This window comes from Coregonus lavaretus (assembly GCF_964263955.1).
Source record: "Coregonus lavaretus genome assembly, chromosome: 28".
In the NCBI taxonomy this organism is placed as follows: domain Eukaryota; kingdom Metazoa; phylum Chordata; class Actinopteri; order Salmoniformes; family Salmonidae; genus Coregonus; species Coregonus lavaretus.
Genome location: NC_140015.1, coordinates 26,081,765 through 26,105,221, shown reverse-complemented (window position 1 = coordinate 26,105,221; position 23,457 = coordinate 26,081,765). Strand labels below are relative to the sequence as shown.

Here is a 23,457-nt window from a genome sequence, read left to right as displayed (position 1 = left end):
CAGCCCCAAAGCATGATGTTTCCACCCCCATGCTTCACAGTAGGTATGGCGTTCTTTGGAAATGCAACTCAGCATTCTTTGTCCTCCAAACACGACGAGTTGAGTTTTTACCAAAAAGTTCTATTTTGGTTTCATCTGACCATATGACATTCTCCCAATCCTCTTCTGGATCATCCAAATGCACTCTAGCAAACTTCAGACGGGCCTGGACATGTACTGGCTTAAGCAGGGGGACACGTCTGGCACTGCAGGATTTGAGTCCCTGGCGGCGTAGTGTGTTACTGATGGTAGGCTTTGTTACTTTGGTCCCAGCTCTCTGCAGGTCATTCACTAGGTCCCCCCGTGTGGTTCTGGGATTTTTGCTCACCGTTCTTGTGATCATTTTGACCCCACGGGGTGAGATCTTGCGTGGAGCCCCAGATCGAGGGAGATTATCAGTGGTCTTGTATGTCTTCCATTTCCTAATAATTGCTCCCACAGTTGATTTCTTCAAACCAAGCTGCTTACCTATTGCAGATTCAGTCTTCCCAGCCTGGTGCAGGTCTACAATTTTGTTTCTGGTGTCCTTTGACAGCTTTTTGGTCTTGGCCATAGTGGAGTTTGGAGTGTGACTGTTTGAGGTTGTGGACAGGTGTCTTTCATACTGATAACAAATTCAAACAGGTGCCATTAATACAGGTAATGAGTGGAGGACAGAGGAGCCTCTTAAAGAAGAAGTTACAGGTCTGTGAGAGCCAGAAATCTTGCTTGTTTGTAGGTGATCAAATACTTATTTTCCACCATAATTTGCAAATAAATTCATAAAAAATCCTACAATGTGATTTTCAGGATTTTTTAAAATCAATTTGTCTGTCATAGTTGATGTGTACCTATGATGAAAATTACAGGCCTCTCTCATCTTTTTAAGTCGGAGAACTTGCACAATTGGTGGCTGACTAAAAACTTTTTTCCCCCACTGTATACAGTAGCATATGGTAGAAAGAGTTCTGTATGTGGCCTTTTCTGTAGCCTACAGGCTGGAGATAAAATGTATGACAATGTAATGAGCCTGAAACTTTTTACATCATGCAGGTTTCTCAGATCAAATAGCCTAACCTAAATGTTAACAAACAAAATATCCTAAAAACAGGTCAGGTGAAAGTAAAATTGACAATATGGAATGGACAATCATGCTACTCACAACTGCTGTCCAGGAGTTTCATCCCGTGGGCTAAATTGTCATGATCAGTGGTTTCAAGTTTGTATCCGTAAATATTTTACGAGCTGATCATAGCGAAAAATAAAATACTTCTGCATGTCCCGCTGTGTAAACACATTGCAAATAGGCTCAGGATAACCTAATAAAGTGTGGTAGCTGATATTCAGAGCTGAAATAGACAAATTGATTAATCTCAGGAATCAGGAAAAATAAAGCCAATGCAACGGCGTGTTTTACAAACGGTGGGCCTACCACATAGATGGGCATTCCCCAAATTGTATTTCAGGCAACGCTGTAGACCAGGGATGGGCAACTACCATGCTCTGGGGCCTGATTTTGCCTCAGCCCCAGCTAACACATCTGACACCAATAATCAACTAATCATGATCTTCAGTTTAGAATGCAATTAGTTTCATCAGCTGTGTTGACTAGGATGGGGGAAAGGTGTGACACCACTCCGGCCCCTGAGGACTGGAATTGCCCATCCCTTTTGTAGGCTATACCTCAGTAAGCATGGACCGATGCTGACGCCTTTTGGAACTCTTTTTTTGGTGCAGTTCAGACCAGCCTTGATTTCCACGTCCATGGACGTTGTTTTTTGGTCTGGTCCAGACGAAATCTGAAGCAATCATAGACATCTATGTTTGGTTCAGATTTTGTCCGCTCTGGACGAGCCTTGATTTGGCCCAAACATAGACGTCTATTAATTACATATTTTCAACTTTCATTCAGAACCGAAAATGAACCTGAAATCAACATCCGGAAAATACGTATTTTCAACGCCAGGAAAATACGTATTTTCAACATCCGGAAAACACATATTTTCAACTTTCATTGAGAACCAAAAATGAACCTGATTTCAACGTCCGGAAAATACGTATTTTCACCTTTCATTCAGAACCTAAATTGAACCTAACTTCAACGTCTGGAAAAAATACCTATTTTAGATGTCTTTTCAACGTCATTTTGCTTACTAGGACTATTCTTGTAGGGGCGGCAATATTTTGGTCTCGCCTAGGGCGGCAGAACAGTCAGGACCGGCCCTGTTACTTAGGAGCCCATTCCCAACAATGCAGAGTTAAAAAGTAAGAAAAATATTTGCTAAATAAAAAAGGAAATAGTAACACAATAAAATAACAATAAGGCTATATACAAGGAGTACCAGTACTGAGTCAATGTGCAGGGCTACGAGGTAGGTGAGGTAATTGAGGTAATACAGTATGTACATGTAGGTAGGGTCAAAAGTGACAAGGCAATCAGGATATATATAATAAACAGAGTAGCAGCAGTGTATGCTAAGAGTTTGAAAGTGTGTCTGTGTGTGTGTGTGTGTGTGTGTGTGTGTGTATTGTGTGTTGGAGTGTCAGTGTAGTATGTGCGAGTGTGTGGATATTGAGTGTGCATAGAGCCAGTGCAAAAAAAATTAATAATAAATAATATGCCATTTAGCAGACGCTTTTATCCAAAGCGACTTACAGTCATGCGTGCATACATTTTTGTGTATGGGTGGTCCCGGGGATCGAACCCACTACCTTGGCGTTACAAGCGCCGTGCTCTACCAGCTGAGCTACAGAGGACCACAGGGTATTAAGATAAAAAAATTATAATAAAGGGGGTAAATGTAAATAGTCTGGGTAGCCATTTGATTAGGTGTTCAGCAGTCTTATGGCTTGGGGGTAGAAGCTGTTCAGGATCCTTTTAGTCCCAGACTTGGCGCTCCGGTACCGCTCGTTGTGCGGTAGCAGAGAGATCAGTCTATGAATTGGGTGGCTGGAGTCTTTGACCATATTTAGGGCCTTCCTCTGACACCGCCTGGTATAGAGGTCCTGGATGGCAGGGAGTTCGGCCCCAGTGATGTACCTGGCCATACGCTCTTGCTGTAGCGCCTTGCTGTCGGATGCCGAGAAGTTACCATACCAAGCGGTGATGCAGCCAGTCAAGATGCTCTCAATGGTGCAGCTGTATAACTTTTTGAGGATCTGAGGGCACATGCCCATTGTACCCCTGCACATCGACTCTGTAATGGTACTCCGTGTGTATAGCCAAGTTATCGTTACCCATTGTGTATTTATATCAAGTTTTTATTTATTTTAATAATTTTTCTGTCTGCATCAATGGGAAGGGCCCGTAAGTAAGCATGTCATTGTTAATCTACACCGGGTGTTTACGAAGCATATGTGACAAATAAAATGTGATGTGATTTGAAGGGAACGTTCTGTAAAGTTGTGGGAACATTTGTTGTTAGCTGGGTAGAGCTTGGCTAGAAATCGGTTGGAGTAAAAGGCTATTGAGCACACTTACTTACTGTCATTGTGGCCTACACAGTGCACAGCCCTGGTAAATGATGACTTTCATTTTGTGTGCAAGGGGAAAGGGCGAGCCTCGGAGGCTCAAGCAAGGATACACATTCACATCAGTCACAGCGCAGAAGACTATTGTTTTCCTCCATATCATACTAACTGTATACAGCAACATAGTCTTCCTCCCTCCAGGCCTGTGGTTGGCCTGAGGCAGCTGTAGGGAGGATAGACGTATGGGATAGACCAGAGAGCCTTGTGCAGATCCTGAGTGGTTATCTCATTCTCAGGCAGTGAGGCGCACGGCCTCTGAGCGAGAGGCCGCATTAAATCCACAGTTTTGTTTAACAAATGTTTATTTCCTGCCCAATCGCTATACGTTAATGAGCCTGGTATGAGTATTCCCCGACCGCTGCTTTCTAGTAAGACAAACACTGTCAACACACAGTAGCTTGCTGCCGGGGAAAATACACAGCTAAAGGGGTGGCTAGCAGCCAGCCAAATGGCCAAGGTCACCATAATAACTGTTCAAATAGATTTAAAAAACGATATACTATATATTATTTGTATTATTATTATTTATTTATTTTGCTATTCTAATGATTATTACGGTGACCACGATCATTTGGCTGGCCAATTACCTTCATCCAAAATTATTTTTTAGAAGCACATTTTCTCTCTCCGACTGCTGCCATAGATAGAATCAATAGAACGGGCATCCCCTTTTAAGGTTGGTTAGTGCTGTCCAGGATCTTTGGGACATCCCTACCCTAAACCCTAACCCTAACCTTAACCTTAACCCATACCCTTAGGAAACTGAACACTCGTTTGCTTCTTTCAGCAAGGAGCAAAAGGAGAAACAAAGTTTAATCCCGTTGTTAAGAGTTCATGATACACTGTATATACAGTGCATTCGGAAAGTATTCAGCCCCTTCACTTTTTCCAAAATATGTTATGTTACAGCCTTTTTCTAAAATTGATTAAATCGTTTTTTTCCGTCATCAATCTACACACAATACCCCATAATGACAAGTCCGAGCTCTGGCTGGGCCACTCAAGGACATTCAGAGACTTGTCCCGAAGCCACTCCTGCATTGTCTCGGCTGTGTGCTTAGGGTGGTTGTGCTGTTGGAAGGTGAATCTTCGCCCCAGTCTGAGGTCCTGAGCGATCTGGAGCAGGTTTTCATCAAGGAGCTCTCTGTACTTTTCTCCTTTCATCTTTCCCTCGATCCTGACTAGTCTCCCAGTCCCTGCCACTGTAAAACATCCCCACAGCATGATGCTGCCATCACCATGCTTCACCGTAGGGATGGTGCCAGGTTTCCTCCAGATGAGACGCTTGGCATTCATGCCAAAGAGTTCAATTTTGGTTTCATCAGACCAGAGAATCTTGTTTCTCATGGTCTGAGTGTCTTTAGGTGCCTTTTGGCAAACTCCAAGCGGGCTGTCATGTGCCTTTTACTGAGGAGTGGCTTCCATCTGGCCACTCTACCATAAAGGCCTGATTGGTGGAGTGCTACAGAGATGGTTGTCCTTCTGGAAAGTTCTCCCATCTCCACAAAGACACTCTGGAGCTCTGTCAGAGTGACCCGATATCGGGTTCTTGGTCACCTCCTTCACCAAGGCCCTTCCCCGCCGATTGCTCAGTTTGGCCGGGCGGCCAGCTCTAGGAAGAGCCTTGGTGGTTCCAAACTTCTTCCATTTAAGAATGATGGAGGCCACTGTATTCTTGGGGACCTTCAATGCTGCAGACATTTTTTGTTACCCTTCCATGGTTCTGTGCCTCGACACAATCCTGTCTCGGAGCTCTATTGACAATTCCTTCGACCTTATGGCTTGGTTTTTGTTCTGACATGCACTGTAAACTGTGGGACCTTATATAGACAGGTGTGTGCCTTTCCAAATCATGTCCAATCAATTGAATTTACCACAGGTGGACTCCAATCAAGTTGTAAAAACATCTCAAGGATGATCAATGGAAACAGGATGCAATTTCGAGTCTCATAGCAAAGAGTCTGAATACTTATGTAAATAAGGTATTTCTGTGGGGGGGGGGGGGGGGGGGAGAATACCAAGAAGTGTGCAAAGCTGTCATCAAGGCAAAGGGTGGCTATTTGAAGAATCTCAAATATAAAATAGATTTTGATTTGTTTAACACTTTTTTGTTTACTACATAATTCCATATGTGTTATTTCATAGTTTTGATGTCTTCACTATTATACTACAATGTAAAAAATAGTAAAAATAAAGAAAAACCCTGGAATGAGTTGGTGTGTCCACACTTTTGACTGGTAGTGTATATTAAACGGTTATGGCGGTTATTTTATTTTCATGACGGTCTTCATTTACACGGATATAAGGTAATTGTGCCTGCCTATGTAGCAGTACACTGAAGCATGGGAATCAGAAGCAAACCTGTACACCTGAGTAATGATGACAGATAGACTACAGGGATGGATGTTTTCATAGAAATGTCATGCATTAAATCCAAGGCCTCCTTCAATGTTACGTTACATAAAGCCTTGCATCATAGTTAGCCATATAGCCTGTCAGGCTGTCAACATCATGTTCTGCTGAGGACTTGTTACATGATTTTTTTCTTTTCTTTTTACACATACAGTGACTCTTTGCTGACCTCTTTACACCACACGTGATTTTATCCACAAACTTGTTATGGACATGTTATATAAGATAAGACCTACATAATGTTATCTAGCAAAACTATTGTCAATTCCCAAAGGCCAGGCTTTGAATAAGACAAAGGAGACTGGAATGCAGGACGGATGAAAGAAGACAATCAGGCACTATAGGAAAGGATCAATACCTCTGATATTATCTATCTGCCTCACAATGGTCTTGATCAAGAAATACATAACGGTAGTAGGGAGGGATCACAAACACATCTCATCCCTTCTGTGTGTGTGTGTGTGTGTGTGTGTGTGTGTGAGAGAGAGAGTGTCTGTGTGTGAGAGTGTCTGTGTGTGCGTGCGTGCGTGCGTGCGTGAGTGTGGAGGGATCACAAACACGCGACCATCTGATCGCTTCTCTCCCGGTAACAAATCATGTTAGTGTAATACGCTGCAGGAATTGTATCCTGCTCCATGCAGCCCACGAGACACTGAGAAGGGGGCACAGAGATGAAGCAGTTCATATTTCATCCGTTTTCCTTTGCATGTGTCCCCTCGGAGGTAATATGAAATGGGCTATGAAATAGAATAAAATTTATTATCGTTTGATCAAATGTTAAATGGCTGTGCACATCGGAGCACAATACATCATGTAGAATGAGGAGGTTGGTAGATAAAATGCCACAGATGGTCGGATTGTAAATGTGTTCTGAGTAGCTGGAATAAGGTAACATCTACAGGATTTAGTTAAGTAGCAGTGGTTTCTCTGTTGTGATTGGTAGTGATGGAGTGAAATAAGGGTATTTTACTGAATAGAGGTCTTAGCTACAGTAGGAATCGATCGCCCCAAATAAATCCCATTTCACTTACTGTAGTTCAATAAGCAAAATATATTTTTTCAAACCCAAGGTGTCCTATCATAGCTGACATCCCATTCTTTTTGCAGACATATTTGAATCCCATTCTATCTCTCGAAGCCTTTTAACCCCCATTCAAGTAGGATAAAGAGAGATGAGCCCGTGTGTGAGTAAACACAGGTTCCCTGAGTGAGAGAAGAGAGTGATGGAAACAGCCAGGGATGAAGGAGGATTCACTGAGATGGGGGGATGAAGGGAAGGTAGCATGGAGGACAGCTGCACTGATGATGTATGGCGTGGTTTAATCAATAAAGATCTAACGTTAGAGCTTGGTTGGAAATGGGTTGTAGTGAAAGTCTGTTGAGCACACATACTTACTGTCATTGTGGCCTGCACAATGCACAGCCCTGGTAAATGATGACTTTCATTTTGTGTGCAGTGTGTGAAGGGATTGTGGGGGGAAAGGCGAGCATCGGAGGCTCAAGCAAGGATACACATTCATATCAGTCACAGTGCAGAAGATGACTGGTGTTCATTTCCCCCATACCATACTAACTGTATACATCCACATCCTAGAGAGAGAGAGAGAGAGAGAGATAATTCGAAAACAAATCCAATTTTGAGAAACTCCCATATCTATTGGGTGAAATACCACAGTGTGCAATCACATCAGCAAGATTTGTGACCTGTTGCCACAAGAAAAGGGCAACTAGTGAAGAACAAACACCATTGTAAATACAACCCGTATTTATGTTTATTTATTTTCCCTTTTGTACTTTTCTATTTGCACATCTTTACAACACTGTATATATACATAATATGACATTTGAAATGTCTTTATTCTTTTGGAACTTATGTGAGTGTAATATTTACTGTTCACTTTTTATTGTTTATTTCACTTTGTTTATCCATTTCACTTGCTTTGGCAATGTGAACATATGTTTCCCATGCTAATAAAGCCCCTTGAATTGAGAGAGAGAGAGAGAGAGACAGGGATGCAGTTTAAGCCCCACCCTCTTCAACATATATATCAACGAATTGGCGAGGGCACTAGAACAGTCTGCAGCACCCGGCCTCACCCTACTAGAATCTGAAGTCAAATGTCTACTGTTTGCTGATGATCTGGTGCTTCTGTCACCAACCAAGGAGGGCCTACAGCAGCACCTAGATCTTCTGCACAGATTCTGTCAGACCTGGGCCCTGACAGTAATCTCAGTAAGACAAAAATAATGGTGTTCCAAAAAAGGTCCAGTTGCCAGGACCATAAATACTAATTCCATCTAGACACCGTTGCCCTAGAGCACACAAAAAACTATACATACCTCGGCCTAAACATCAGCGCCACAGGTAACTTCCACAAAGCTGTGAACGATCTGAGAGACAAGGCAAGAAGGGCCTTCTATGCTGTTATAGCCAGAGCCCTGAGACTCTGATAAAAGCTATTGAATGGGGATGTGAGGGATCTGTGTTTGCTGTACAGTGGTGTGTTGATATAACCATGTCTATGTTACCTGGTGAATGTGTTGATAAAAACAATTAATAGTCTTATGTTCTCTGTCTCCTCAAAGGTGAATACATACTGTACATTCTCAGTTCTGTATAAAAAAATTGTATGAAGAAAAAAAAACATGTTCTTAGCTTATATCCTGTTGAGGAAGAGGAGCAGGTTTTTCCTGTAGCAAAGAACTGTCCTTTATCAATAGCCAGTGTGTATCTGGGTCAGGGTCGCATTGCCCCTGCCTGTCTCTCCTTCAATGTTGGAAGCAGATTGGAGCACACCTAACACTGTGAGACTAGGCTGCCATAGTGGTGTGCAATTTCCCTGCCTCCTGTCGCCCCATTGAATTCCCCTCTCCTCATTTGTAGGCAGTGAGATTGGCATTGTTGCCGCACTCTTTGTCTGCCTGTTCCTGTGTCTCCAAGTCATCTCTGACTGCTCTTCAACTTCCCCACTCTGCTTTAAACAGTCACTCATTCATCCTTTATCTATCACCTTTGTTCTTCTGAATAAATGCATTGCTGGTCTTGGGATGCACCAGGCGTATCTCCGCTCACGGAATGCTTATTTGGAGAAACATGACAAATTAAATCTCTCAATCGCTCAGTTAAAGAATTCAAATGCACATCATTGTCAATGCACACCATCAGTGTGATTCGTAAGAGCTTTGTAAAGGCCTTGTCTTTTGAGAGTCAGAGTCCTCTTTAAACCCATTTTCTCTTTTCTATGTACTTTTGAAACGGCATACTTACTATCAAAAGAAGGCCCTTGAACATTTCAAAAGGAGTTACGCAATGAAAGGAAGGACACAGTTAGTCAAATGGAAGTGAAATTGTTCTACCTTTTGTATTTATACCTTTTTACCTCTTTCTACCGTTGTATTGTATCAACTGCTGCATAAAGGTTGTGATGGGGATGGTCAGTGTGAGGTCTGTTGTCTCTCTGGTGCTCACTTTGGTCAGTGCTGTGTCATTAGACACAGGGAGGGAAATTAGCGATCTCCCTCTCTTTCTTTCTCTCTCACTCACTCTCTCTCTCTCTCTCTCTCTCACTCTCCCTCTCTCTCTCTCTCTCTCTCTCTCTCTCTCTCTCTCTCTCTCTCTCTCTCTCTCTCTCTCTGCAAATTTCTTCCCTTAGGCCTAATTTTGCGTGGCTAAACCATAAGATGCACCCTGGCCTTTTCTCTCTGTCTTTTTTATAGCAGGGAAACTTTTTGTTGTTGTTGTTTTTTTACTTTTTATTATCGTCAGGGAAGACCTGTGGTTTATATCGCCATGAATCCTTTATTATAGAAAGGAATAATTAGTTTGATAAATTGCACCTGAACTGATAGTACAGCTTCAAACTCTTTGTTCTGTTTCCTCTGTTTTCCGAGGGTTGTCTTCTCCAGGGCAGGTTAGTCTATCGCTTGTCACCTGGTGACTGTCACACCTGACACACTACCATTGTTTCACTCAGTGCTCAAAGACATTAAAGGCACAGTCTGTGATTTCAATAGCCTGGGCCACTATGTTTGGTAAGCTGAAGGATGTGTCACGGTTAATGTAAATACTTTCAAATTCATAGAGCTATGGATGCAAGGACTTGATCCATGAGATCAACATTATCATTTTATTGATTCTTATAAATGATATTCCCCGTCTTAGTACAACTATCTGTTTTACCCTATCATAACCCAGAATCCAAGGTTGTATTATTCCATCCGTTGTTTATCAATCAATCACATTTTATCACTACAACCCTTTTTAAATCAACAGTTGTTCCAAGTTGTTCCAAGTTCTTTACAGTAGGTTTTTGTCATTTTAGCCGTTAAACAATAATTTTTGTTGTTTAAAAATATGTTTAATTAATGACCATTGAACTGCATTAAATATTACAGATTGTGTATTTAAAGAACAAAATAATCAAATGCACCTTATCTCTGATTCTGTCTGACATTTATTGCTAGGAGCGATGAGTTAGTGTGTGGTTTGTTCTTCTTTGGCTTTGAAATAATGTTCTTCATGAGTTTTTAATGTGTTTTTCTTGTTTCCCTCCTTTAGATAACAAATCAACACTATAATCTATCCCACGGCTATATTTTCACTTTACTTCTCCTCTTCTGTGGCCCTCAAGTGTAAAAGCTCCCTCTTAGAACCACATCAGGAGCAGAGTGACTTCTCAAATTATTTGCTCGTTGCTGTGGAAAGTTGCCATATGGCTTCTTTCAGAGTTGGAGGGACTATAGAGAGACTCATAAATAGAGATATGGATGGTTGGATGGCTGAAAGGGTGATCACCTTTAGAGTGTAGAGGAAGGGAATAACAACAGTGGGAAGAGGCAGGATGGTGGAATGAATAAGAGATGGGTAATTTGGCAGCATATAGAAGAAAGGAGGAGGGGGGGTTGGGAGAGGGAAGGTAAATAAAACAGATGAATGTGTGGAAAACAGGGACAGGTGCCAGAAAGCAGAGCACTCAACGTTTTTACTTTGTTTACCTAAATTTAATTTAGGGGCTGATACTGTACAGAAAGTTCCAGATTGTGCTTCATAGTACTGACTGTGTAGGAGACTTTTCCATTACAAAGTGGACCATTTTCTAGAGCTAATGCTTTGATCTTATCAGCGTTAATGTAGGAGTCAGTACGGACCCAGTTCAAATACACTGCCACAATACCATACCATCTAAACCCCAGCCTGCCTAATGTACCATGGCTTTAGCTCTGTATCTGGTGATAATGAGGTCATTCAATCATTTAAAGTATGGCACACACTGTTCCCAGATAAGCCATATTCTTTAACTGTAATGACCCTGTTACCAATTTACGTATATTGTAGTATAGAAGGCAATTATGTGTACTTTAAGATGTTAATGAAGGGTAGAGCCTACAGTAGGTATGTTATGGGACATGGGTGTTTAATGGTAATGGTTGTCCGCAGATAGGAGTAATCAATCAATCTCTTTAGCCTCCCCTACTGCCACTTTTATGGTAAGTGCATTGCGTAAAGTTTTCTCTGCATTCGGTTGCAAATACGTTTCTTATCCAATGGTGCATTTTACTCTCCTTGGTTTTTTCAGCATTTTATCCAGCATGTTCATGTATACAAAGAGATGGCTGACAGATCTACAGTTCCTACAGTGTACGTGTGTGTGTGTGTGTTGTGTGTGTGTGCGTACATGCAAAAATGAGCGTGTGAGAGAGAAATATCGACAGAGAGAAAGATGCTGCGTCACCATAGCAACAAAGAGCAAAGTTTCCCATGTGCTAAGAGTGTGTGGTTGCTATTGGGGTGTGTTTGTGTGTGTGTGTGTGTGTGTGTGTGTGTGTGTGTGTGCGACTGACTGAGGGACCACTATGTGGGGTCCTGGTTTTCAGCTACAGTATTAAAACACTGTGAAGACCCCCACCAGTCAGGAGATTAGATTGTGGCCTTTCAGTTTCATCTGTGTACATGTGACAGAGCACCTGTGTGTGCTGGGCCTCTGTTTTCATCCTGTGTCTGAGTCATCCAGCGCTGCCTCCCTCTACCTCACTTTCTAGAGGATGAAAGAACAGAAGAAGTGGCCAATCTCTAATGACGGGGTCTAGCAGGAAATTAGATTTCTTGAAGACAGTGTGTGTGCGTGCGTGCGTGCGTGCGTGCATGCCGGCCTACATGCGTGCGTGTACGAATATGTGTGTGTGTGTGTGTTCGTGTGCATGCATCCGTGTGCACTCGCTACTCTTGTGTTTGTTTTGCATTTTATCTCATGTGACTGAGTTCCTTCCTGTGTCCATGTGTGAATAGTATGTGTGCATATACCAATATAGGATCTTAATGACATATGGAGGTGTGTATTTCAGGCGTTGGCTATGTGTGTAATATGTGGTCTTGTCTGTCTGGCAATAGGGACTGAGGGGGGTGAGGGATGAGAGAGCAGTAATTATGGACTCTTCATATTCAGCAGAACATCAGAGGGAAGTCATTTGTTGCTCTATATTTAATCAGCAGAGATAACGAGGCTGACTGCAGCCGCCATGCAGACTGACTGACTGGGGAAGAGACACAGCAACATAATTTCCTCCCGTCTTTAATATAACCTAACCACACTGTTATTTATTTCCCAACTTATTGCTGCTGTTCATATAACCATTATCACCTCTCTCTATGTTTCTCTCTCTCCACCTCTATTCTCTCCCTCCACTCTCCTCTTTTCCAATCTCGCTCTCTGTTGTCTAATTTCTTTCCTTTTATTTTCTCATATCTATCTACCTCTCCCTCAATCTCCACCACTACCCCTCTCTTTACTTCGGCATTCTTTGGCATTCACCTGTTACCAACTTCCTCTTCTCTGCTCTTTCTCCATCCCTCCCTCTCTCAGGGTGCAGGTAGAATTCTATGTGAATGAAAACACTTTCAAGGAGCGCCTCAAGCTGTTCTTCATCAAAAACCAAAGATCCAGTGAGTTGTCAATGTTCAGACAGGGAGTTCCTACTCATTGTCCTATTGGTTGGCTGTCATTCCATAATCCTTTCTTTTTGGGTTTTCCTTCACACGATTGGTTGATTCGTTAGGTGCTCTGTCCTATCAGTGGTGTTCCCTAAGTGGTTTTGACTGTGTGTGACATGTTGTCCCCTTGCTCCTGTATGTCTATATGTTATGTATGTCCCATCAATGTTCACGGTGTCCCATTGATGTTCTCAATAACCTATGGTTGCGTTTACACAGGCAGCCCAATTCTGATCTTTTGCCCAATTATTTGCAAAAGATCTGATCGGATTGGTCAAAAGACCAATTAGTGGCAAAAGATCAGAATTGGGTTCCTGATTCATGATAATTCATGATAATGTATTATGTTTAATTGATTAATTTATTGACTTCATTGATTAAGTCATTGACTTGCTGTGGTTGGTTTATGTGCTGCAGGTCTGAGGGTGAGGCTGTTCAACTTCTCTCTGAAGGTGTTGAGCTGTCTCCTCTACATGGTCAGAGTCCTACTGGATGACCCACAGGAGGAGAGACAGGACTGGTGAGGAAGGGGAGGGGGGGGGGGGGGGGGGTAGATAAGAGGGGCTTTAGTATTGGAGAGTGAGTGAAGAGCATCAGTGGAGAGGGAGTGAGGAGTATTGGTGGAGAGGGAGTGAGGAGTATCAGTGGAGAGTGGTCAGTCAGTACTTACCATGGAGCAAGAGGGATAGGTAAAGACGAGATGTAAGGGTTATGTTTAAGGTAGTCTCGCTTGGCCAGCGGCTGGGAGATGGAGACCAGATGTAGGGAAGGACGGTGGAAAGGGAAAGAGTAGAGGGGAGAGACATGGGTAATGTTGAGAACACTGTGGTTACAATGCTGGAGGTCACACAGAGAGAGACATGGGTAATGTTGAGAACACCGGGGTTACAATGCTGGAGGTCACAGAGAGAGAGACATGGGTAATGTTGAGAACACCGGAGTTACAATGTTGGAGGTCACAGAGAGAGAGACATGGGTAATGTTCAGAACACCGTAGTTACAATGCTGGAGGTCACAGAGAGAGAGACATGGGTAATGTTGAGAACACCATTGTTACAATGCTGGAGGTCACAGAGAGAGAGACATGGGTAATGTTGAGAACACCGGCGTTACAATGCTGGAGGTCACAGAGAGAGACATGGGTAATGTTGAGAACACCAGAGTTACAATGTTGGAGGTCACAGAGAGAGAGACATGGGTAATGTTGAGAACACCGGAGTTACAATGCTGGAGGTCACAGAGAGAGAGACATGGGTAATGTTGAGAACACCGTTGTTACAATGCTGGAGGTCACAGAGAGAGAGACATGGGTAATGTTGAGAACACCGGGGTTACAATGCTGGAGGTCACAGAGAGAGAGAAATGGGTAATGTTGAGAACACCGGGGTTACAATGCTATAGGTCACAGAGAGAGAGAAATGGGTAATGTTGAGAACACCGTGGTTACAATGCTGGAGGTCACAGAGAGAGAGACATGGGTAATGTTGAGAACACTGGGGTTACAATGCTGGAGGTCACAGAGAGAGAGAGACATGGGTAATGTTGAGATCACCGGGGTTACAATGCTGGAGGTCACAGAGAGAGAGACATGGGTAATGTTGAGAACACCGGGGGTTACAATGCTGGAGGTCACAGAGAGAAAGACATGGGTAATGTTGAGAACACCGGAGTTACAATGCTGGAGGACACAGAGAGAGAGACATGGGTAATGTTGAGAACACCGGAGTTACAATGCTGGAGGTCACAGAGAGAGAGACATGGGTAATGTTGAGAACACTGGGTTACAATGCTGGAGGTCACAGAGAGAGAGACATGGGTAATGTTGAGAACACTGTGGTTACAATGCTGGAGGTCACAGAGAGAGAGACATGGGTAATGTTGAGAACACCAGGGTTACAATGCTGGAGGTCACAGAGAGAGAGACATGGGTAATGTTGAGAACACCGGGGTTACAATGCTGGAGGTCACAGAGAGAGAGAAATGGGTAATGTTGAGAACACTTGGGTTACAATGCTGGAGGTCACAGAGAGAGAGAAATGGATAATGTTGAGAACACTGGGGTTACAATGCTGGAGGTCACAGAGAGAGAGAAAGTTAAAGTCATATAGGATGTGGTTGAGGAACACAGGAAGCTATAACTCTTTGACTGTTCAAACATGACATGTTTCAGTCCTCTTTTTGTTTATGTTTCCCCCTGTAGTCTGGACTGTTCCAAACAGAATGCATCGGTCCACCCCAACAGGACCCAGTTTGACTGGTAAGTATACTGTACATGACTGTGTCCCATTCATCTTTAATGAGGAGCCATGACTGGCCTGGGAGTCTAACAATAATAATAATAATAATACAGAGGGTCACAGCGATGTTAATCCTGTGTCCACCACAGAGCACTGTAATGAGACCATGTACAACAGACAATCAATGATACTTGGAGTAATAGAGAGGTTGGAGATGTAGATATGGAACATTACGCAGCTTGACATTTAATGTCATGAATCTTGCCCTGGAGGGAGAACTGAGCGATTTCCACTAGATGGGCCAACTGCAAAGTCAAAATTGGCTATATCCAAACAATTCATGAAAACAAAAATGTGCTTTTGGTCTTAATTTAAGGTTATGGTTAGGCATTAGGGTTAGCAGTGTGGTTAAGGTTATGGATAAGGTTAGGGTTAGGTTTGTATGACTTTGCGGCTCAATCTGCAGAGCTGGCTCCAGGGCAAAATTCATGACAATAAATGCCAACCTGCAAACATTACAGTATTATAGTAGCACGTTAGTTTGTCTCAATGTTACTTGTATGGATTTCATGCCAACATAATACGTACTGTATGTAGTGTCCATATAACCTAATTAACAGCTGCTGTCTGTAAACAAGTCAAAGACTGATATAGGAAATGTATTGGGGCTGCTGTGAGCGTCTGCACTAGACCAGAGCCTGAAGGGTAAGAAAACAGAAAGTATTGGAATTAGGACTGATGATTTGCACTTATAAGTGAACTTAGTTTTCACTCATCCAAAATGTACTTACTAGGAGTGGAATGTCCAGTAGTGTGGACTGAGAGTCAAAGGCATGAGTGAATGAGTGAGTGAGGGAGTGAGTGAGTGACCGACAAACCGACCGTCCGACTGACTGAGTCTGTCCCAGATGTGACGGGGTCCTTGGGCTCTGCCTCCAGTCCTGCTCAGGGACATATTTATTTAATTGGCGGCTGGTGACACTGTAAACTCTGGCTCTAAATGAATAAGGAGCATGACAGAGTGAGTTTAATAACGACTTTGGCTGGCTGCTGCTCCAAGCAGCACACTAAGAGGACACACACACACAAACACACACAAAATCACACACACACACACACACACACTGCAGGCAGCATACTCAGAAGGCAGCACTCAGGCAGCCATGATAAGCCCCGAGCGGCCTCTGGATAGAGCCTCTTTCTTACAACAAAGCTGTAAATCTGCATTTATGTTATCTGCGAATATTGCTTGTGATGCTTTTTCACAGTAGTCTAATGGCAGCTGTAGTTCAGAACCACTCGCTTGTAAACAACATAATTACAAGAAGTGTTATGTCATTGGATGGATGGTATCTGAAAGGGAGTCCTTTTAATATTTGCCCCTGTTACACCTTTTTATTTTCTTCTCCCTCCCTCTTTCTTTCTTTTTCCCACTCCCTTCTTTTCTCTCCTCCCTCTGTGTCATGTATCATGTGCTCTCTTTGTTCTGTGTCTGCAGGTCTCTCATAATCTGGGTGAATAGGCCTCTGCCTCTGTGGGCTCTACAGGTCAGACACAATGTTGAACCCTCATATTAACAAGGCTGTCTGCACACACACACACACACACACACACACACACACACACACACACACACACACAGACACACGAACACACAGACGTGCGAGCACACACACACATTCTCTGGTTTATTGCTTCACTTTAACTTCTTATCAATGGAGTTCAATCATCAAAATGAGGATTCCACCCACTCACTGTCTCTCTCACTCTCTATTGCTGTTACTACTCCAATCTTTCTCTCTCTCTTTCTTTCTCTCGCTCTCTCCTTTCATCTCTCTCCAGGTGCTTGTAGCTTTCATCAGCTTTTTTGAGACAATGTTGCTGGTGTACCTCAGCTACAAGGTGAGTACACTGTAAAACTCTTCCCTGTAAATTTACAACATTATACTGGCACCAGAGTTGCCAACTTAATACTGTAATTTTGCTTTACAGCAAAGATGCTGTAATATATTTTACAGTACTATTTTCCTTACAGTAAAACAGATTACAGCATCCCTGCTGTAAAGCAAAATTACAGTATTACGCTGGTAACTCTGGTGCCAGGTCAATGCTGTACATTTACAGTGGAATTCTCACTGAAATCTAAAAGTAAGAAAAACAATACATTTGTACATAAAATACATGTATTTAAATTGGTAACAACATTAACAACAAAAAAGTATCGAGGTTTTGCTCGCCTGAGGTAGAGTATCTTATGATAAGCTGTAGACCACACTATTTACCAAGAGAGTTTTCATCTATATTTTTCATAGCTGTCTATTTACCACCACAAACCAATGCTGGCATTAAGATTGCACTGAATGAGTTGTACAAGGCCATTAATCAACAGGAAAACGCTCATCCAGATGCAGCGCTCCTAGTGGCCGGGGACTTTAATGCAGGGAAACTTAAATCCGTTCTACCTAATTTCTACCAGCATGTTAAATGTGCAACCAGAGGGAAAAAAACTCTAGACCACCTTTACTCCACACACAGAGACGCATACAAAGCTCTCCCTCGCCCTCCATTTGGCAAATCTGACCATAACTCTATCCTCCTGATTCCTGCTTATAAGCAAAAACTAAAGCAGGAAGCACCAGTGACTCGGTTAATAAAAAAGTGGTCAGATGACGCAGATGCTAAGCTACAGGACTGTTTTGCTAGCACAGACTGGAACATGTTCCAGGATTCTTCAGACAGCATTGAGGAGTACACCACATCAGTCACCGGCTTCATCAATAAGTGCATCGATGATGTCGTCCCCACAGTGACCGTACGTACATACCCCAACCAGAAGCCATGGATTACAGGAAACATCCGCACTGAGCTAAAGGGTAGAGCTGCCGCTTTCAAGGAACGGGACTCTAACCCGGACGCTTATAAGAAATCCCGCTATGACCTCCGACGAACCATCAAACAGGCAAAGAGTCAATACAGGTCTAAGATTGAATCGTACTACACTGGCTCTGACGCTCGTCGGATGTGGCAGGGCTTGAAAACTATTACAGACTACAAAGGGAAGCACAGCCGCGAGCTGCCCAGTGACACAAGCCTACCAGACGAGCTAAACCACTTCTATGCTCGCTTTGAGGCAAGCAACACTGAAGCATGCATGAGAGCACCAGCTGTTCCGGATGACTATGTGATCACGCTCTCCGTAGCCGATGTGAGTAAGACTTTTAAGCAGGTCAACATTCACAAGGCCGCAGGGCCAGACAGATTACCAGGACGTGTACTCCGAGCATGTGCTGACCAACTGGCAAGTGTCTTCACTGACATTTTCAACATGTCCCTGACTGAGTCTGTAATACCAACATGTTTCAAGCAGACCACCATAGTCCCCGTGCCCAAGGACTCTAAGATAACCTGCCTAAATGACTACCGACCCGTAGCACTGACGTCTGTAGCCATGAAGTGCTTTGAAAGGCTGGTCATGGCTCACATCAACAGCATTATCCCAGAAACCCTAGACCCACTCCAATTTGCATACCGCCCCAACAGATCCACAGATGATGCAATCTCTATTGCACTCCACACTGCCCTTTCCCACCTGGACAAGAGGAACACCTACGTGAGAATGCTATTCATTGACTACAGCTCAGCATTCAACACCATAGTGCCCTCTAAGCTCATCACTAAGCTAAGGATCCTGGGACTAAACACCTCCCTCTGCAACTGGATCCTGGACTTCCTGACGGGCCGCCCCCAGGTGGTAAGGGTAGGTAACAACACATCTGCCACACTGATCCTCAACACGGGGGCCCCTCAGGGGTGCGTGCTCAGTCTCCTCCTGTACTCTCTGTTCACCCATGACTGCATGGCCAGGCACGACTCCAACACCATCATTAAGTTTGCTGACGACACAACAGTGGTAGGCCTGATCACCGACAACGATGAGACAGCCTATAGGGAGGAGGTCAGAGATCTGGCCGTGTGGTGCCAGGACAACAACCTCTCCCTCAACGTGACCAAGACAAAGGAGATGATTGTGGACTACAGGAAAAAAAAGAGGACTGAGCACGCCCCCATTCTCATCGACGGGGCTGTAGTGGAACAGGTTGAGAGCTTCAAGTTCCTTGGTGTCCACATCACCAACGAACTATCATGGTCCAAACACACCAAGACAGTCGTGAAGAGGGCACGACAAAGCCTATTCCCCCTCAGGAGACTAAAAAGATTTGGCATGGGTCCTCAGATCCTCAAAAAATTCTACAGCTGCACCATCGAGAGCATCCTGACTGGTTGCATCACCGCCTGGTATGGCAACTGCTTGGCCTCCGACCGCAAGGCACTACAGAGGGTATTGCGTACGGCCCAGTACATCACTGGGGCAAAGCTTCCTGCCATCCAGGACCTCTATACCAGGCGGTGTCAGAGGAAGGCCCTCAAAATTGTCAAAGACTCCAGCCACCCTAGTCATAGACTGTTCTCTCTGCTACCGCACGGCAAGCGGTACCGGAGTGCCAAGTCTAGGTCCAAAAGACTTCTTAACAGCTTCTACCTCCAAGCCATAAGACTCCTGAACAGCTAATCATGGCTACCCGGACTATTTGCACTGCCCCCCCACCCCATCCTTTTTACGCTGCTGCTACTCTGTTAAGTATTTATGCATAGTCACTTTAACTCTACCCACATGTACATATTACCTCAACTACCTCAACTAGCCGGTGCCCCCGCACATTGACTCTGCAACGGTACCCCCCTGTATATATAGCCTCCCTACTGTCACTTTATTTTACTTCTGCTCTTTTTTTTCTCAACACTTTTTTTTGTTGTTGTTGTTTCATTTTTTACTTTTTTTGTTTAAAATAAATGCACTGTTGGTTAAGGGCTGTAAGTAAGCATTTCACTGTAATGTCTGCACCTGTTGTATTCGGCGCATGTGACCAATAAAACTTGATTTGATTTGATTTGAAACAACATATTTGACAATAGAACTAACAACAGTTAACACATATGGAACCAAATAAGCACACCAATACAACACCAATTTAAAAACAATATTGTTTGCCTGTGTGTGGGGTGGGGGAGACAGAGACAAAGAGAGAGGGGAAGTTCAAATTGGGATTGGGTACAATCCTAGACCTATGATCAGGGGCAACTCTATTCGGGGTAAGGATGTTCAGAGGCGTTGAAACACACTATGGGACAGTTTGGGCAGGAGAGCATCCAGGAGAGAGAAGTCAGCGCAGCGCAGCTTCAGGTGTTCATCATGGGGCTCCGTAACAATCCTCCTCAGTTCTGATTTGTCTGCTCTTCTCACCCCTGGGACAAGCATAGAAAAATAAATGATAGAATGAGAGACAGAGAGCACCAGGGATGTTACTCTGTGGGTAAAAAGACAGGTGACAAGGGACATATCAAGCTGATGTTGTGTGTGTGTGTGTGTGTGTGTGTGTGTGTGAGTGTGTGTGTGTGTTTTCTGTGCCACCAAACATTTGCATACTGTAAAGTGAACAGGTTTAGCTAATACTGTAATATTATGGAACAATGTTGTTTAAATTAAACAAATGGTTAGCGCTGATGATGACGTATGTTGCGCAGCTGAGAGCCTAGTGAACCGAATCACACAGGGTTGTGACAGCTAAGGAGGACACTGTGTCCCTATGTTGTTGCCGTTCATGCTCTCCCCATTGAGTAGACTGTATCAAGGTGACATCTAGACACAAAACAACAAGCCTCAGTCTGTGTATGTCTATGTAGCTAAATGTGACATGTTCTGGGGGAATGTACTTTACATCTAATCTTTTGATCCTTTGATATATCCTTTGATATAGTCTAGATTACGCATATATCTGAGCAGGGCCATCTCCAGGCATAAGCGACATAAGCGGTTGCTTAGGATCCCCGGTACCTACATTTTTTTTTTTTGGGGGGGGGGGACTCAGTCGGGGCCTCAACTTACTGTTGAGAGTTAGAATAGTAGAATACACAAGGCGCAATTTCGAAATTTGGTTGTGCATCAACAGTTTTTCTCTTGTTATGTCAGTTACTGACAGTCACTCAATTAGACATGTCAGCTAACAATTTTTAGATTGGTAAGTTAGTCTAGCCAGCATTCTACACTTGTAGTAGGCCTAATAATGGCAGAATACTGACCAGGCACGCTGAAACCAAATCTTGCTTAGGGCCCCCAAAAGGCTAGGGCCGGCCTTGTATTTGAGTCTCAACAGGTGCTCCCTATTGAATGATGCATGATGCATGAGAGTGACTGGGATAAAGGAATCACCCCCTCAGAGAGAGGCAGCATGTGATCTGATCCCTTCCCATGGAGGGTTACCCAGCATCGCTGCTCTTTGATGTACGTAGCAGACTGGCGGTGTGTCTATTAGTCTGTGGAGCCGTCACACCATGGCCAACATAGCCTAGCCTGCTACAGTGTCAGCCAGAGGGCGAGGAGGAGGTGGAGGTTTTTATGCTTAAACCTCAATCAATATTTCTGTGGACATACACAAGGCCTGGCTTTGGCTGTCCACCCACACCAACCAGGTCTCCGGTCAGCTATAAGCAAGCTGCGGCTGAACACATAAAAAAGCGACATGATATTTGACATCTTAATTGTACAAGAAGCTCACAGACTGAAACCTGAGTAATGCCTCCTTTTTAAGTGGAAGTGAGCAGGCAGCACAGGAGAGTCACCCTTGTCCGTGTCCTTGTTCAACGGGGTAAACGTGGCCATTTCATTCACAAATCCAGTCAAAGGGACACTTTATCTGCTAATCCCCGAGGTTGCCATGACAATGGAGTTTCTCTGACCTCCATGTGTTGTTGTGTTTCCAGGGCAACGTTTGGGAGCAAGTGTTGCGTGTTCCCTTCATCCTGGAGATGATCAGTGCGGTTCCCTTTGTGATCACTGTGAGTCCAATCAAACGCATGCATTATGGAACACTGCTAGTGGAGTTATGCCTAGTGAGCAATTTGTTCTGTGATCGTGTTGTACAGTAGTTGTAACCCCCTACTGGGAATACATTTCACACAACATATAGGATGTTGCATGTCTGTGCTCAATAAGATACTCTAACCTATGTTGCTGCAAAATGCTTCTTCCCCCACTGGCTATTTTTCCCTTCAATCTCTCACTGAACTAACGAAAGATGTGGACATTTGATGAGGCACGATGATGAATAAATGCCGCTAGTACTCACCAAAACACAGACTAAATCTCTTTCTCCTTCAGGTGATTTTGCCGTCTCTCAGAAATCTGTTCATCCCTGTGTTTCTCAACTGCTGGCTGGCCAAACATGCCTTGGAGAACATGATAGTGAGAAAATACATGTTTATTGCTCAGTTTATGTCACCCCATCTCTCCATCTCACAACCGTTCTCTCTCTGCAGGTGTCCCTTTATCTCATCTCTTCCATTGTTTTAGCTTTATCTTAATTATACTTTTCTATGGGTGCCTATCTGTGTTTCTTTCAGATTAAATCTCTGCACCTCGTTCTCTTTATACCACAAGTTTTGACTCCCAATCATTCTTACAGATGTAAGTGCATTCGGAAAGCATTCAGACTCCTTGACTTTTTCCACATTTTGTTATGTTACAGCCGTATTCAAAAATTGATTAAATTGTTTTTTTCCTCATCAATCTACACACAATAACCCATAATGACAAAGCAAAAACAGGTTTCCAGACATTCTAGCAAATGTATTAAAAAAAAACAACTTAAATATCACATTTACATAAGTATTCAGACCCTTTACTCAGTACATTGTTGAAAAACCTTTTGCAGTGATTACAGCCACGAGTCTTCTTGGGTTTGACGTTACCAGCTTGGCACACCTGTATTTGGGGAGTTTCTCTCATTCTTCTCTGCAGATCCGCTCGAGCTTTGTCAGGTTGGATGGGGAGCATCGCTGCACAGCTATTTTCAGGTCTCTCCAGAGATGTTCGATCGGGTTCAAGTCCGGGCTCTGGCTGGGCCACTCAAGGACATTCAGAGACTTGTCCCAAAGCCACTCCTGCGTTGTCTTGGCTGTGTGCTTAGGATCGTTGTCCTGTTGGAAGGTGAACCTTTGCCCCAGTCTGAGGTCCTGAGCGCTCTGGAGCAGGTTTTCATCAAGGATCTCTCTGTACTTTGCTCCGTTCATCTTTCCCTCGACCCTGACTAGTCTCCAGTCCCTGCTGCTGAAAAACATCCCCACAGCATGAAGCTGCTACCACCATGCTTCACCATAGGGATGGTGCCAGGTTTCCTCCAGACATGATGCTTGGCATTCAGGCCAAAGAGTTTA

General features: G+C 43.7%; 1 pseudogene across 1 annotated transcript in view; it reads left to right on the top strand.

The window, feature by feature from the left end:
• LOC311103692 (potassium channel subfamily T member 2-like) overlaps positions 1-23,457 on the top strand; it is an 88,818-nt pseudogene that overhangs the window by 16,989 nt on the left and 48,372 nt on the right. Inside the window, exons 2-8 of the transcript in view lie at positions 12,822-12,901; positions 13,367-13,469; positions 15,150-15,206; positions 16,685-16,733; positions 17,029-17,088; positions 22,006-22,080; positions 22,403-22,486. The product of the transcript in view is annotated as a potassium channel subfamily T member 2-like (transcript). The remainder of the gene's footprint in view (positions 1-12,821; positions 12,902-13,366; positions 13,470-15,149; positions 15,207-16,684; positions 16,734-17,028; positions 17,089-22,005; positions 22,081-22,402; positions 22,487-23,457) is intronic.